The sequence below is a fragment of the Brassica oleracea genome, chromosome C5, assembly GCF_000695525.1.
Source record: "Brassica oleracea var. oleracea cultivar TO1000 chromosome C5, BOL, whole genome shotgun sequence".
In the NCBI taxonomy this organism is placed as follows: domain Eukaryota; kingdom Viridiplantae; phylum Streptophyta; class Magnoliopsida; order Brassicales; family Brassicaceae; genus Brassica; species Brassica oleracea.
In genome coordinates, this window is record NC_027752.1 from 33,348,715 (window position 1) to 33,363,811 (window position 15,097).

Genomic DNA, 15,097 nt, shown 5'->3' on the forward strand with positions numbered 1-15,097 from the left:
CTCGAGGTTATTACTTACACTCTAGCTGAGAAGGCAGGTTTGAATCCTATTAATATAAACCTAATAGATATATTACGTTTTTTAGTTTAATCGTAATATTATTATTGAAATATTTTATTATAAAAAATCTTACCAAATCCTACCAAATTCCTTTTTTAAATCTCCATCAAAATCCCTGAATTCAAACAAAACACTTCAATTCCACCAAATCTTAAAATCCTAAAAACTTTCTCAAACCCCTAATTCAATAAGCCCCCCTTAGTCTTTTATGGTTTTTTTTTTATGTTTTGACGTTTGTTATAATTAACTTTTGCATGAGCTTTAATATATCCTTTAGTTTAAGCCCAGTAAAATACATGATTTCATCATCGTCTCACATTCGACCTTTGTATCTCAGTCGTCTGCTTTCCAGATAACTCATACGCCGGTAAAGTCAGAGTAACGTCTCCAGCTTCCATTAATATGTAGGATTCTAAAAAAGAAAAAAGAAAACTCCTTTTCGATTACTCAGCAAACAAATTCACAAATCTCTTCAAATTCCCTAAAGCAATCCAAAACCTACATATTGAAGCAACCATCTCTCTTCTTCATCTATATGTTTATGTACGAGGGGGACTCTTAACTGAGATACTGATTTTTTCCTCTTTCTCCAACTTTTCTTTGCAAGGTAAATTGCCATTTTTCTCTCTCTAAACTCTCAATCTCTGAAAAATAATTAACAAGCTTTACTCGATAATTTTCTCTTTTGGCTTCCATGTAATCAGGTTTCTCGCAACAATGGCAATCGAGAATCAAGATAGCACAATCCAGAAAATCAAGCCAAATAGAGAAAAACATGGTATTCCAAACAATACCCTTTATCTAAATGATATTGTTTTAATGGCTTATCTTTATCCCTCGAATGTTCTTTATACTTGATGTTTGAGGTGTTTTAGTACAGTTGCGGGTCTGACCAAACTGCACCATCAGGATAACTTTGATTTCCAAAGGAAGTTGCGTGATCAAAAGTATTCTTTGAAGAGGTTATAATATAAGATGGAGTACAAGGAAGATCTACACAGGAGGCTACTACGCTAGACCAAGGTTTCTCATTATTGGATACACCGGATTGTTTCTCTTTATCAAGAGAGGTTACTGTGGAAGAGAATTTTGCAGAGATTGAGCTTTATTTGCTTCTCTTCAGGGGTGCGGTACCGAGAGGTAAAGTCTTAACTCCATGTTCTTTGTTCAAAAATGACTTTCCATGATTGCTTGAGATAACAATATCGTTTAGGTCTCCATCCACCTTTTCTTTTTAAATTGCATCAGTATTTGCATTCACAAAAAACCATACTCTTCTTTCGAAGATCTTCAAACATCCAAGTTCATGAGTGCTCTCTTTTATAGGTGAGACCAGCTTCCTCTTCTCACCAAGCTATAAAGTAACAAGATATATAATTTGAGAGAATCTTAAGCATATATGTCTAATACGATTCAATACTTCTAATCCTAAAACTACTCAAGACCAGCCTCCAAAGCAGATTATAATAGAATTAAGCATAGACTCAGATTCTTGCAAAATCACCATGTTTTCATCCTTACTTTACCCAATATTTTTATCTGCTTCCATTTGATATATTTACCTCCCCACCTTCGATTTTTCTATGTAAACTTCCTTGGCAAGGCCTTCGTGCAGGTACCAGAAATCTGAATTATGGCATGATCAGTGAAAGAGAAAGCTTACACATGTCGAGGTAATAGTTACTGATTTGTTTTTACAGTTGTATTGAGAAACTTGTGTGGAATTAGCCAAAGATGTTTTCTTAAAGGTAGTAGAAGAGTCCCTCACCAAAAAAATTCATTCATATATACAATCTTCTTCTCCATTGGCAGGTTCACTTAAAATCATTCCACCTGAGTTCACATCATACTTTCTCTATGTACGACGATTGCAGTGTGAAGCCAAACCAGATATTCATACCCAAAGCGGCTTTTCAGGGATCTATTTGTTTGACGGTTGGGAGAAATCTATATTTCTGTAACTTTCACGTATCATATGCTCGAAGATTTTCTCATTAAAAACAACTCTTTCGATTCTTTTGTGCACTCAAAACAATTTGTTTCTAATGTTATATATTTGCAGGTTATTAGTTGCATATGCACTTTGATTGGACATTCTTGAAGTATCAGCAGTTTTGACTCCAACTCCAACTCCAGCTCCAGCTCCAAACCAAGAGTAAGTAACATCTATATTAAGATTAAAGCGTTTTATTTCATTTTAAATCTTCAAGAAAATACCTTGACCATCATCTTTGTATTCCAACAATTAGTCTTACACCAGCTCTGAATCCTCGTATGCCATCTGGTGAGAAACCAGAGAAACCTTCGGGAAACCAATAATTGTATCACCTGCATATGCGTAACTGTTAGCATATTATTCTTATCCATGGAGCTCTTTTTGAATATTTATGTAAATGTCATTTTTCTAAACCGTATTGCAATCTCTTGAGGAGAAAATGTGTGGTGGATTATGAAAAATTTAGTGGAATCTGTGGTATATTTGGTTGGCATGTAATATACAGTGACTTCAGTTCCTCAAGCGTACTCTTAAATGATGATTTTTTTATCCGACTTTAGGCTTCCATTAGAAAGACCTCGGTGACATACACACGTCCCAACTGCAGTAAGTATTGAATACATATTTACCTAGGGTTATTTGTGCTTTTGTTTAGTGGTTTGCATTCAATTATGTTCTGTTATATGGTTTACATAGTTTAATTTAGATGATTAAATATTTAATTTTTCTCCTTTTTGATCTTATTTCCGTTCATTTACTAGAAAGTTGGAAGACACAGCTACACATCTCATGGATACGTTCAAACATGCTATTTGCGGTTAAAAAGAGATGTTTATAGCTTCGGTGTTGTGATCTACGCCAAACTATTGAGAGGAACAAGCCAGCCACTGAATTGGGTGAAATAGTATTCTTCTGATAGTCCACGCTTCAGCATGATCATTGACAGCCTATGCAACAACATCCAGTGCTGTAGGGAAAGGAGTTATTTTTATTTCTTAAATAGAAAAATAAAGAGAAGCCTATGGTGGAGACTGTAGTGGAAAGATTAAAGAAGATTATCAAAACAAACGATATATTTTTCTCTAGGTTGCGTCAAAACTAATTTGAACACCAATTTTATAATTAATCAAACTCAAACTAGATTTTTTTCTCTCAAATTTTGTAGTATGTTTTTTCTGTGCTTTCCAATCAATAGGGAGGACATTGCAAATATTTAAACAAAAAATAAAAATATGATCATGAAGTTTTGCCTCACAACAACTAACGAACCAAATATTTAGATTATGCAGAGAGATCCTAAAAGAGTATTTGAAATGCAAGAAGGGTGCCAAGATCATATAAGTTCAAAATACTTGGCTTTCTCAACAAACTCACGTACCAAAACAACCACTTTCTCTCAACGTAATTTGCATTTTCAGATCCGCCAGTCACTGTTTTGATGTAAAGATAAATCAATTTTGTTCAAACAGAGAACCAAAGTAACAGTCATTGTAAAAACATTTTAGTTATTGAACTAATTTAACATTAATTTTTAAAAGTCTGAATGCAAATGGTTATGTCCATCACACTCAATAACCACAAATACGCAATTCAGATCAAACATTTTACAACAAAACAAAATATTTGATAGAAAATATGTACAAAAAGATAAACAAACGTCAAATCTTATTCAAAACACAATTAATATTCCCGCGCTAATACTTATAAGTACATATATTTAGATATAAAAACAAACTGAGAATGAGATATTTGATTATACTTTCATTCAATACAGCTTACGCTGAAAAGATTAAAGGATTTATTTAATTCTTTTGGTTTTAGTCTTTAAAGAGAAAAACAATTTTCAGAAAACATTTATATACAGTTTGGTTCATCTTAATTTTCAGAGTATTAATGGTTACGCCATATTTAAGTTATTTTGGTTAAATTACGTTTGGCACTCTAAATTATACGAAGTAAATTATTTGATATCATATGGTATGAAACTCAAATAAATTTCTGCTAGAAATGTAATATTTTATTAATTTCTATCACCAAATATTTTCAAATAGCATGAGCCAAATTTCCAAGAAATACTTTTTATAAAAAAAAATTCATTAAATGCTAAAATAAGTTACAAACCATAATTAGTAAAACACTTAAAATTAAATAAAATTTCATTAATTAAAAATTTAATATAAACTGAAAGAAACATATATTATAAAACATCATTTGGTGTAACATAATATATACTAATTATTATTTATGACATTATTGACACTATTAAATATTAATTTTATAATTTTATCACATTACATTTGATTTTCAGTTGATTTTGTTTGGAGGTGGGTGTATTAATTTATTATCGTGAGAAAATTAGCTACTGTAATAATATTAAAATCTGATACTCTTAGAAATAAAAGAAATATTAGTTATTTATACTTTAAATTTTCTTTAACTATATCAAATTGAAATAGAAATCATATAGGAAAATTATAAATCATTACATTTTCCATATTTTTAATTTGAAAAATTTGTGTTCTCTAACAAAAATCAATGTTAGTGGTTATTTCAACTTAAACAAGAAAAAATTAATAAAATTTACAATTTAAGAATAAAAACATATTATATTTATTATTTTGAATGTAAAATAAATTTTCAAATTTTTATAAAATTAAAATATATTTTAATATAAAATATTTCAGTGTAAACTCACCCGCCCGTAGGGCGGGCCAACATATAATAATAAAGAAGAATTGTCGCTCTCCACAGTCCTCCACGACTAGAAAACCCTCGCTTCCACAACCTCTGGGATACCGCCTTCGTAACACCTCTCCTCTCCCTTCAATTAATTAAGATCCTTCAATTCAGCCATCCCATTACTTGATATTTAACTCACGATAATCATCACCAGTTTCGTATTCTTCTCTGAAACGCCACCACCTACCAACACAAATCACATATACAGACCAGAGTAAGAGATAGAAACATAGAGAGAGAGAAAGAGAGAGTGGAGTTTACTAAGATAGAGATGGGAGGTGTGACTTCTTCAATTGCGGTGAAGGTACCGCTCTTCGGCCGTATCAGTTAACTTACAAGGCAATCAAAGACAACGCATACGGTGGTACGATGTTGGATCTCTCGATCGAGCTAAATATGTTGATGCCGGTAAACCGGACTGACGTAAACGATATAATAAAAGCGAAGTTAAGGAAATAGACGAATATAAAAATGAATACGAGGGTGATAAGAAATCGTATTCGCAAACAGACATGGAGTCAAGATATGATCTCTTTTCTTAACTCAAAATATGGCCTCCTATTTTGCCTGAGGCATGCCTTGATATTTCTGGTGAGTGTTGATTGTGCTTCATTGTCTGATCTTTGGAACAAAAAATATTGTTGTTGTTTTAAGTTGAGTCGGTAATACTTATAGGAAGCTCAATCAAACCCAGTGAAAGAACTTACCCTGAATAGATAGTACAAACATGATTTTTTACCATTGATGTCATGAACTTATACTGTTCCTTGCAAATGTGCATGAGACCATTCATGAAGACATCAATCTTAGAGGAGACATAAATGTCTGTGCTAAATCCTCATTCCTAAGGTATTGGTTCTAATCGGATATTAATTGCTGCTATTTTATATTTTGTTAAAAGCCCCTCAGTGTCGCTTTGTTGATGCATCTACACCGCAGGCGTACTGCCAACATCTGTGTATACATCTAGGAAGTCCTCTTCTGGAGCTAGGTTGACTGCAACTGTGGGTAAAGAACCTGAAGCTGGTGAGTTTTGCATTGTAATTTTTGAATTGATGAACTGTTTCTCGCAATAGTGTTTTTTCTATGTTTTAGCTATGACTAATGCCATCTTACTCTTTAACAGGCTGGCGCTTTAATGCTTGATAATGGAATATTTTGCGTTCATGAGTTTGACAAGATGGATATCAAAAACCAGGTCAGTGATCATTTATTACTTATTAGTATAGATGATGAGTTTTCTTGGAGTGTTACTAACTTAAATTAATGTTACATTTGGGGACTAAGGCTGCAATTCGAGAAGCCATGGAGCAGCCACAATAAGCACTATTTTTCTATGTATAGATCCATCTACTTCCCATGATTGAGGAGTATAACTTACTCATGTAGTAAAAGAGAGAGAACACCGAATCCAATGGGAATGTACTTATCTTCTTTCCATCATAATTTTTTGGCCAATATAATCTTCTCATGATACTGGTTTCTGCATGTTAAAATATCTGATGAAGCTCCAAGAACAGCTCATAGCAGAACATGAGGCACTTTACGGGTCAAAACCGAGCCCATCAAAACCCCTTGGTGGTTTAAAAGGCTCCTGGAATGTCAACCGGTGCCGGTGGTGCTGCAACCAACCGAAGACTTTCCTTAAGAGCCGGAATGTTTTGGGGCACAATTTATTAATTATCATCAGTTTGTTACTCATAAGCTCGCTCTGTACAACATAGAGGTTGGGGCAAAATGTGTTGCGAGCTCTGCATTTTGTTTATAGGTGTCACTGGAAAGTAAACATTTGTCTGTAACCTAAACGGTTTTGTACGCACTGCAAGTTTTGATAAGTTTGCACATTCTATGCAAAGATGCATGACTATTGACTTTACAAATCCACTTGATATAAGTCTTTTGTTCTGAAAATGATTTGCATTACTAATTGGAATAACAACCACCACATAGAGTTTAAAAAGGAGAAATAGATCTAAACGAAATTGAAAAGATGCTTTATTACTAATTAAAACAACAACCACCATACTGAGTTTTTAAAAAAGGAAATAGATTTAAACAAGGTCTATATAAAAAAAAAGAGACAATTTTCAATTTTAATCCGTAATCTATATTAACAAGGTTAAACATTCTCTTTTCATGCTTACCTCACCTTATCAAAGAGGCTACTTACAATAAAAAAAATAATAGAAAAAGAAGGAACTTTCATAAAAAAATTACATTATGATATTAATTTCACATTTCATCAAACTCAAGACAACAAAAATATATAAGGGTCTAACTGGTGACCATTATAGGAATATTAGAAATGAGTAGGGAAAAAATGTAGAGGAATAAAATTATAAGAATGAAAAGGAAAATTATTCTTTATCAATTTTGAGGAGGAACAAATTTGCTCTATATTCCTCTAGAATAAAAGGAATGAAAATGAATGAAGAGGAAAAATTATTCCTTATAAATGGTAAAATAAAAAGGGAATAATAAGGAATGCATTATTCCCTTTCATTCATTGGTCGCCAGTTAGACCCTAAGAGTTAATCTGACATAAATTTCTCCATTTTAATCACTAAACTCAAGTTTTGAGAAATAAATAAGAATATCAAAATCTCAATAAATGATTCATATATAATCCAAAATTAAAATTAAAAAATAGTTTGAAAGACAAAAATAAAAAGATATAAAAAATATAACACGAAATCTATCAAAATATATAATTTATCCAAAATACATAATATAACACCAAATACATAAATTTTAAGAAAAGATTGGAGAAATTCATAACAACAAAAATTAGACTAAGCCATTTACAATATTGTTTTCTTGCATTGCGTCAAACCAAAGTAGACAAAAATTAAAATCAAAAATATTGTAACTCATCGATTTTTCTTCTTTTTGGTTTAAAATAAGGTCAAGAAAAACTAATAAAATTATTGAAAACCATCACCAAAAGTAATACATAATTAGAACCAAAATTTTCAAAATAGTCAGAAACAAGCAATAAAAATATAATATATATATATTTGCGTGAATAGTGTGAAACCTATAAAATAGAAAAAATGAATGATGTAAAGCACAAATCTGAAGTTGTTTTTCCATCTTTAATTATCTAAAACATACTCCATTTATGTACGGAAAACATATAAATATATAACTTAAGTTGTTTTTCGTTAATCAAGTAAACACGATGCTAATGAATGACAATAATTTAAAAGAGGTGATATGAGAGCAATTGCTTGACAGAAAACTAAAAAAAAAGCACATCCATATAAAACATTTGTGAAATAATAAACTAAAGTAATTAAATAAATTCTCGCGAAACGTGGACACACCTCAAGAGAAAAAAAGTTCAATAAGAACATTCATCATGCTTGATCATCCTAAATAAATTCAGAGTAAAATTCACTTAGTGTTTGTATACTTCATTTGAAACGTTTTAATTAAATATAGTCTCAATAATAAAATTCAAAATGCGGTAACTATTGTGTACTTTACAGATGATACTTAATAGTTTATTTATGTTCTCTAAATTAAATATATATTCACTACTCAAACCATAACAAGCTCATCATCAGCGTGGATGGCAAGATGTTGGCTGCTAATTTCCATGAAATGTTGGGAATTGAAATCATGTTTAGTATAAGTTCCTTTTGGGATATTGAATATTTCGGGTTCTATTAGATATCTATTTAGGTTCGGGTTCGGTTCGGATAAAACTCATAACTCAAAATACCATAAAATAATATTCATTCGGTATTTATGTCAGGTTCGGATCGATTCAGATTCATTTTTATCGGATCGGATCGGATTCGGTTCAGATTTTCGAGTTTAGTTTATTTGCACAGCCCTACATTTTTCTTTTTCGAACATCAACTTTACTTTATGTTTAAAGTTCAACTACATTAATTTTATTACGACTATCAGCTATTTATTCTATTTTTATTGAATCAATCAGTGAAAACTACTTATGCTATTCTCCTTTGACCTAACCAACTTCAAAACAAAGTGATACACTACGATCGCCAACCATATCAAATGAATCGAAAAAATTATCATTCTCTTTCAAAATATTTACATCTTCATATATTTGAAAATATTTTATTTACTACAACCATAAAATTAATTTAAAATTCATTAAAAAATAAAATATCTGAATCCGACGCGTAGCACCAGAATACCACTACTTAGTCATATTTTCCTTATTCATCGACTAAAAACTTAAAGCATTTGCTATATGTATTCAGTTATAGAACTTGAGTATTAAGTATAACACACGTCCATCTTAGTGTGCAGCAACTAAAACTAGTGTTAAATGTATTTCATCATGTTAGAAACCGTAAACGTTTTTTCCATGAGAAAAGAGAAGATATTATTCTTCTTGTTTCATGTTGCCTTTAAATAGACAATTACGGTGTGCTGGTAGACTTTGGATTGGTTCGAAAGTGATATAAGGGTAAAGATATATAGTCTTTGACTTTGAGAAACGAGAAGATTCTTTAATCGTTAGTCTAATAAGTCAAGACTAGGTTTGCAGTCACACTGATTTGTAAGAACAATTTGAAATACTGTTTGGATGGCTTTAGGGCGTGAAATGTTAATCCAAGCTACAAATCTAAAGTTTAAATAAATAATATCTAATAAGATGTACAACTCTCATTAGTATAATTTTTTTTGGAAACGATCTCAATGAACTTGCTTTTTAGATAAAAATGGACAATAACTAATTAACCAGATAATAGAAAGTTAAACATAGCTCAAGAAAACCCAACATAGAGTATATAAATAACTAGGTGTTTTCCTGCACTAAGTGCATAAATAAAAATTTAAAAATTTAAAATATATTTAAAAATAAAATTTTGTTAATTTTTATATTTTACTAAGTACTTACAATAATTAGTTTTAATTTAATTAAATATAAAAGTTAAGATAAGATAGATATTTTTATTAAAAATTTTATTTAATAATATATATGTATATATTTAAAATTATGATTTTGGAAATATTTTTTATTTATTTATTGTGGTTAAAATATATAAAATCAAATTCTATAAAATTAACAGATATTTTGCTAGATGTATAATTATCAAAACGTAAAAATAAATAATATTTCTACAACTTTTTAGATATTAAAAAAACTAACGGTATTGTGACTAGAAAATTACAATTTAAAAAAACTGCATAAAATTTGAAGAACTGTTCTAGTAATAAAAATTAAATAACTATAAAAAATAAATTAAAAAATGTTTAAAAAATTATAAAATATCATATATTATCTTCCCATTTCAGGTATTATGTTATTTATTGTTATATTAATGATGATTTATGAGTTATTATCGTATTTTAAAAAAATTACCAAAAATATATATCAATATTAAATTTAAATGTTCATGTCACAATTAGCTTCAAACCATATCATTATTGTTAGTATGTCGTGACATCATTTTTCTTTCAAGATCAATATAGGGGATATACATCCGAATATGGACCGTTCTACTAAATTTGTCAAGGTGGTAACTAGTGAGATCTTACATTGGTTATATGATGTTAATAATTATTCTTGTTTGATATAAGAGGTTTTTTGTCTTCTTGATCAAAACTATTCTTTGATACTATATGAGAAACTAGGTGAGCTTTTACATGAATGTCAGTGCTGTTGGTTGGGCCCTTCGTGTGTTGGAACTCGGAAAGAGGAGGTTTTGCAAATTACTGGTATCTGAGAACATCAGCAGCGATCAATTTCTTTAACAACGTTTCTTAACATTTACTCTTTCCGTTTCTAATTGTAACTAGTTTTGCTTAAAAGCACAAATATTTAGGAAGCTTTAATTTAAAAAAAATATATCATTTAATCAATTAATTCAACCAATTATAAAAAAACTTAACATTATTTCATTGGTCAGACAATATCCAATAAATGAAAAGATGCATTGAAATATGTAAACTACTTATATTGTGAAACAAACTCTTTTTGCTAGAACTACTTAAATTTGGAAACGGAAGGAGTATATATTAATATTGTAAGGCAAACCAATTATCTGAATTATGTTTAATGTTTCAAAATTTGTTCTATGTGACACAGGTAGAACATCTCCCATAAAAGCTATGAAAATTTCTTCACGAAGATATATATATATATATATATATATTTATTGTTTTTCTTTTCTACTTTTCAATTTTATATTAGTTTTTACAAAGAGATACCCTTACACAATGTTACCATTGCGGGTGTTCTAATATCTTTCTCACATTTATCAATGTTATAGCCACCTAGTCTTGTAATATGTTTTAAGACATTTACATCATAAGTCACTTTATTTTTCGCAAACTATATTTCATTTTTAATTAGAAGAACAAAGTTACCCTCCAGCTATGGAGGATGAGTTTAAAGATGCAAGAGCTAATTTAGCCACTTTATCAGCAGCACCATTACATAAACAAGGAATAAAGTGAAAGGAGATAACATCAAACGATAAACTAAAGTGATAGATTTCAAACAAGAAGCAAAATAGTTTCGGACGGGATTCGTTAGCTTTGATCAAATGGATGAGAACCTGAGAATCTGATAGAACTTGTTGGGTTCCTTTTAGATGGAGGAAACTCATTGAGTTTGGTTGGTGATAACCAAACTTGGAAGTTGGGCCATTGGTATTAGTCCATGAGATTAGTATCGGACCTTGGGGGGTTAGTGAGACACTATATAAAGTCTCTTAACCTAATTTCTGTAGTAAGCAGAGAAAGTTAGAATTGACACAAGAAAGAAGAGTGCTTAAGAAGACTCATTAGACAAAAGAGAGAAAATGAGAGAAGAAGACATATTTCGTCTGGGTTTGTCAAGGCAGATTTGGATGGTCAAACGGATCTTGTTTGGGCTCGTATTTTGTGGGAAGCTTCTTCAGTCAGTGGGTTAAGGGTTCACGAAAGGGATTTGAATTTCAACCGTTGGATCTTCTGTTGTCTGGTTTTTAGTGAAGCTGGTCGTCACAATTCTTCAGCAGTGCTGTCTTGAGTATTTATGGTAAATCCGACGGTTGGATCTTCTCTGGTTGAGTTGAAATTTGGCAGAGGTATTGTTGACTTGTTCATCTTGGAATTTTACGGTGGGATTAGTCTCTGGTTGCCGGAATCCTAGTGATATGAGGTCGTCTTGTGGCTGCCTGTTTTGAAGCTCTTTGTGTTGCTCTCTTGTTGTTGTTGTTCTTGTGTTGGAGATAACTCTTTGTAGCTAGAGTCTCTGTTTTGTTCAGGGTGTTGAACAGAGAGGACGTGGTTGTACTCATACCCATTTATATAGTGGATTTTTGAGTGGACTACGGTCCGTTGGTTTTTCCTTCTAACATCGAGGAGGTTTTCTAACGTTAAAAAGTGCTTGTCTCATTTAGTTTCTGCTTATACTATATCCTGCTATAGTCGAAGTATTATCCTCACAGGTTCACACAAGGTCAGGGGAACACGACCGTTACATTCCGCTGCGCCTCGTGCCATTTTCCCCAACAAAGTGGTATCAGAGCTTCTGGTTTTAGAGCTTTGGGTTTGATAACTTCGGGTTATTATTTGCTTGTGTGAATGATGGAGAATATGGGCAGGATGATAAGCTTGAATGGTGCTAACCATCATCTATGGAAGGGCAAGATGGAGGATCTTCTCTTTGTTAAAGAATTCCATGTTCCAGTCTTTGAGGAGAACAAACCTGAGAAGAAGACGAATGAAGAGTGGAAGTTTCTGCATCGCCAAGTGTGTGGACTGATAAGGCAGTGGATAGATGATAATGTTTTGCATCATATTGAGACTGAGACGGATGCTCGTTCTTTGTGGAAGAAGCTGGAGAAGTTGTATGCAAGGAAGACCAGAAACAACAAGATGTACATGATCAAGAAGTTGATTGAGCTGAGGTATCAGGAGGGAACTCCGATGACGGATCACTTGAATGCATTTCAGGGATGGTCAACAAGCTGTCCGATATGGGCATCAAGTTTGATGATGAGATTCACGGTTTGTGGCTTCTCGGTACTTTACCGGATTCTTGGGAGGTTTTCAGGATGTCTCTTTGTAACTCGGTGTCAGAAGGTGTTATTTTGATGGATTCAGTGAAGAACAATGTTCTTAATGAGGAAGCAAGAAGACAGTCGAACGCTAGCAGTTCGCGTTCAGATGTCTTTGTTACTGAGTCAAGGGGGAGGAGTTCGAGTAGAGATCCCAAGAGAGACAAGAACAGGAGCAGAAGCAAATCTAATAAATTTGCTAATATGGAGTGCTATTTCTGTCACAAGAAAGGGCACATGAAGAAGGATTGCTGGAAGTTGAAAAACAAGCAGCAAGGAAATCAAGAAGAAAAGGTGGATCGGGTGACTGTCACCAAAGATCAGTTTCTCATTCTTCTTGAGGGTGATGCCATTAATGTCGCATGCCAAGACACCAGTTAGGTGATTGATAGTGGAGCTACTACTCATGCAACATCACAACGGGATTTGTTTTCTACCTATACTACGAGTAACTATGGTTCCGTGAAGATGGTAAATGATGCGATGGCTCAGGTTGCTGGCATTGGTGATATAGGCTTGGAGACTAGTCTTGGGACTAGGTTGGTGCTTAAGGATATTACACATGTTCCTGATATTAGGATGAATCTGATATCGACGGAAAGACTTGATGATGAGGGTTATTTCAGTTTGCACGGTGGTGGTAAATGGAAGCTCTCTCGCGTTTCTTTGATTGTGGCTCGAGGTGAGAAGTCCTCATCCTTCTATTGGATGCAGGCTACGGTCTACAAAGACGCTATTAATGCGGTGGAGAATGATGGTGCCATGGAATTATGGCATAAGAGACTCGGTCACAAGATTGAGAAGGGAATGTCTGTGTTGTCTAAGAATGAGGTGATTCCAGGAATCTCTGGTTTGCACCTGCAGAAGTGCTTGCATTGCTTTGCAGGAAAAAACACAGGGTGTCTTTCAAGTCTTATGCGCCTTCTAGGAAACCCGAGGTACTGGATCTGGTACATTTAGATGTGTGTGGTCCAATGAGGACAAGTGGCGGCATATCATATTTTGTGACTTTATTTATGATCATTCAAGAAAGTTGTGGGTATTTCTTATGAGGACGAAGGATCAGGTGCTGGGATATTTCAAGCATTTTGTGGCATTGGTTGATAGACAAACGGGGAAGAAGCTGAAGTGTATCCGCAGTGATAATGGTGGAGAGTATTCTGGACCATTTGATGCTTATTGCAAAGAGCATGGAATAAGGCATCCGTTCACGCCACCTAAGACTCCACAGTTGAATGGGTTGGCTGAAAGGATGAGCAAGATGATTGTCGAGAGGATGAGATGTTTGATCTCACAGTCAGGCTTATCGATGACTTTTTGGGGAGAAGCTTTGAACACAGTGGTTCATGCGCTGAATTTGTCACCGAGTGCTCCATTGGATGGTGATATTCCAGAGAGAGTTTGGACTGGTAAGGATGTCTCTTACAGTCACTTGAGGGTCGCACCAGCTACTGAGAACCAACCTACTATTGTTAGAAGATCCGAGAGAGGTCTTAAACCATCGACAATGTATGATCCTAGTGAGTATGTATTACAAATTGATGGGGGAGAGCCTGAAAGATATGATGAAGCTTTGGAGGATGAACACAAGGATATGTGGTTTGGCGCCATGGATGAAGAGATGGATTCTTTTGAGGAGAACCATACTTTTGAGTTGGTGGAATTGCCTAAGGGTAAGAAGGCTCTGCTTAATAAGTGGGTGTACAGAATTAAGCATGAGGATGACAATTTACCACCTCGACACAAGGCTAGATTTGTTTTGAAAGGCTACAGCCAAAAGAAGGAAATTAATTATGATGAAATCTTTTCTCCTGCCATGAAGATGTCATCCATTTGGGTTGTGCTTGGATTGGCAGCGAGCCTTGATCTAGAGGTTGAGCAAATGGATGTGAAGACTGCTTTCCTTCATGGTTATTTGGAGGAAGAGATCTACATGGAACAACCGGAAGGCTATGTGAAAAAGGGCAAAGAAAATTTGGGTTGCCACTTGAAGAAAAGCCTTTATGGATTGAAGCAAGCACCAAGGCAGTGGTACATGAAGTTCAAGTCTGTTATGGGGGAGCATGGTTATGCAGAGATTGATTCAGACCATTGTGTATTTGTGAAGGTGTTTGATGAAGATGATTTTATCATCTTGTTTCTGTATGTCGATGATATGTTGATTGTGGGCAGGAACATGGACAGAATTAAGGAGTTGAAAGAGCAGCTCAGTGAGTCCTTTGCCATGAAAGATATGGGTCCAGCGAAACAGATTCTTGGTATGAGAATT

General features: G+C 33.3%; 1 long non-coding RNA gene across 11 annotated transcripts; it reads left to right on the plus strand.

Moving 5' to 3' along the window:
- The first annotated feature begins 149 nt into the window (after nucleotides 1–149).
- Nucleotides 150–3,182, plus strand: LOC106293346. Of its 11 annotated transcripts, none has more exons than XR_001260449.1 (6): nucleotides 150–667; nucleotides 765–1,200; nucleotides 1,309–1,733; nucleotides 1,873–2,215; nucleotides 2,617–2,662; nucleotides 2,818–3,182. It is a non-coding gene; the product is annotated as an uncharacterized LOC106293346 (long non-coding RNA). The 11 variants fall into 11 exon arrangements; XR_001260448.1 differs by having other exon boundaries at nucleotides 765–1,733; nucleotides 1,873–2,028; nucleotides 2,123–2,215; nucleotides 2,818–3,181; XR_001260446.1 differs by having other exon boundaries at nucleotides 765–1,733; nucleotides 1,873–2,017; nucleotides 2,123–2,215; nucleotides 2,818–3,181.
- Nucleotides 3,183–15,097: the final 11,915 nt, after the last annotated feature.